This window comes from Schistocerca serialis, unplaced genomic scaffold (assembly GCF_023864345.2).
Source record: "Schistocerca serialis cubense isolate TAMUIC-IGC-003099 unplaced genomic scaffold, iqSchSeri2.2 HiC_scaffold_1185, whole genome shotgun sequence".
In the NCBI taxonomy this organism is placed as follows: Eukaryota; Metazoa; Arthropoda; class Insecta; order Orthoptera; family Acrididae; genus Schistocerca; species Schistocerca serialis.
In genome coordinates, this window is record NW_026047387.1 from 20,001 (window position 1) to 22,500 (window position 2,500).

A 2,500-nucleotide genomic window follows, 5' to 3' on the forward strand; every position below is an offset into this window, starting at 1 on the left:
GGGAAGAGTTTTCTTTTCTGCATGAGCGTTCGAGTTCCCTGGAATCCTCTAGCAGGGAGATAGGGTTTGGAACGCGAAGAGCACCGCAGTTGCGGCGGTGTCCCGATCTTCCCCTCGGACCTTGAAAATCCGGGAGAGGGCCACGTGGAGGTGTCGCGCCGGTTCGTACCCATATCCGCAGCAGGTCTCCAAGGTGAAGAGCCTCTAGTCGATAGAATAATGTAGGTAAGGGAAGTCGGCAAATTGGATCCGTAACTTCGGGATAAGGATTGGCTCTGAGGATCGGGGCGTGTCGGGCTTGGTCGGGAAGTGGGTCAGCGCTAACGTGCCGGGCCTGGGCGAGGTGAGTGCCGTAGGGGTGCCGGTAAGTGCGGGCGTTTAGCGCGGGCGTGGTCTGCTCTCGCCGTTGGTTGGCCTCGTGCTGGCCGGCGGTGCAGGATGCGCGCGCCTGCGCGGCGTTCGCGCCCCGGTGCTTCAACCTGCGTGCAGGATCCGAGCTCGGTCCCGTGCCTTGGCCTCCCACGGATCTTCCTTGCTGCGAGGCCGCGTCCGCCTTAGCGTGCTCCTCCGGGGGCGCGCGGGTGCGCGGATTCTCTTCGGCCGCCATTCAACGATCAACTCAGAACTGGCACGGACTGGGGGAATCCGACTGTCTAATTAAAACAAAGCATTGCGATGGCCCTAGCGGGTGTTGACGCAATGTGATTTCTGCCCAGTGCTCTGAATGTCAACGTGAAGAAATTCAAGCAAGCGCGGGTAAACGGCGGGAGTAACTATGACTCTCTTAAGGTGGCCAAGTGGCGGCGGTGTGGCTGCATCCGGACTTGGCTTTTCGAAGTGCGGTCTTGATGTAGTCGTGCTGCTGCTGCGAGGTACCTTCCTTGGGTTATAATTACAGGGAGAGTGATGCGCAATACATGGGCCTAGCCCTCTTAGCCTCTCCTCTCCTGCGGTCTTCTCCCCTTCTCGTGGGCCCGCTGATTTTCGCAGAGTGGAAGACCGCACCAGGGGCTTGGGGGGGTTACCAGCCCCCCCTCGCACTATCCCTTTGTTAGTTGGGGGCAGTAATCAAAGAATAAGTGGTGGCCCTTCCGCTGAAGGCGCCACCCCAACTCCCCCAGCACCTAGCCGGCCAACCGGCCGTGCCGAAAATCTTGTACCTTTTGCAGCTGTATACGCCTGTAGTGAGTGCCACCGCAGCTTCACCACCAAGAATGGTCTCGGGGTCCATCGCCGCCGCCAACATCTTGCGGCCGCCAACGCGGAGATCGTGACGGAGAGGCATCGCGCGAGGTGGACGGAGGAAGAAGTCCTGTCGCTCGCCAAGGCGGAGGCCGAATTGTTCCTTGAGAGGGACGCCCGGTTCTTCTTTGTTAATCAAGAGCTCATCAGGATGTTCCCCGACCGAACGCTTGAGGCAATCAAGTGCCGACGGCGGCAAGCTGCCCACAAGCAGCTTGTCCGCCAGTTCATGGAGGCGCTTGAGATCGGTCGGGGGGAAGAGCCGGCGTCCCGCCGGGGAGCAGCGAGCCCGCCGCCGGACGCGGGCGAGGCCGCTGCGCCGCCCGTCGACGCAGCCGAGGACTTCGCGGCCGACACCACCGGGCCGCCGCCGGAGGGGCCGACTGACGCCGCCATCTGGGAGCATCTGGCGGGGCTACCTGCTTCCGCCCAGCGTTTCTCTGCCCTGGATCGAGTCATAGGTCTGGGGCGGGGCACGCCGCCCGATGTCATCCTGGGCATGCTCCCGGATGCCCTTGCGTCGGTCGGGTCCAGAGGGGAGAGATCGATCACCAGGACACAGCGGCCGCGCCAACCATCGAAGCGGCCGCCTGCCGCGCCGCCGACGCAGAAGCGCAAGCGGCGCCGCTGGGAATACGCAAGAACGCAGGATGCCTTCCGACGGTCGCGTGCACGTTGCGTGCGCGGCCTCTTGGATGGCACCCTGCTCCAGCCGCCACCTGCCATCCCTGGTCTGCTGGACTTCTGGGCGGACCTCTTCACTAAGAAGCCCGTCTCCACTGCGGGCTTCATCCGTGACCGCCTCCTCCCGCACTCGGAGCCTGTCGCTCTTGAGTGCCTATGGGGGCCGGTCACACATGAGGAGGTCGCCGCCGCGTTGCCGCCCAGGGGATCAGCAGCTGGGCCTGACGGCCTTACCCCAGCGGAGTTGCGGCGCCTGCCGCATGAAGTCCTGGTGAAAGTGATGAATCTCTTCCTTCTGGCCCGCGCCCTTCCGGAACGCCTGCTTCGCGCGCGGACGTCCCTTCTCCCGAAAACGGCTGCACCAACATCCCCCGCTGACTTTCGCCCCATTACGGTCTGCTCGGTGTTGGCGCGGACCTTTCACAAGGTTCTCGCGTCACGCCTGATGCGCGCTTGTGCTGTGGACGAACGTCAGCGGGCATTCATCCCTCGGGATGGGATGTTGGAAAATACTTTCATCTTGGACACTGCTCTCACCGACGCAGTCCGCTCCTGCCGCTCTGTCTTTGTGGCA

The 2,500-nt window shown here is 63.1% G+C and overlaps 1 pseudogene; it reads left to right on the top strand.

The window, feature by feature from the left end:
* LOC126434245 (large subunit ribosomal RNA) overlaps positions 1-2,500 on the top strand; it is a 7,960-nt pseudogene that overhangs the window by 2,095 nt on the left and 3,365 nt on the right.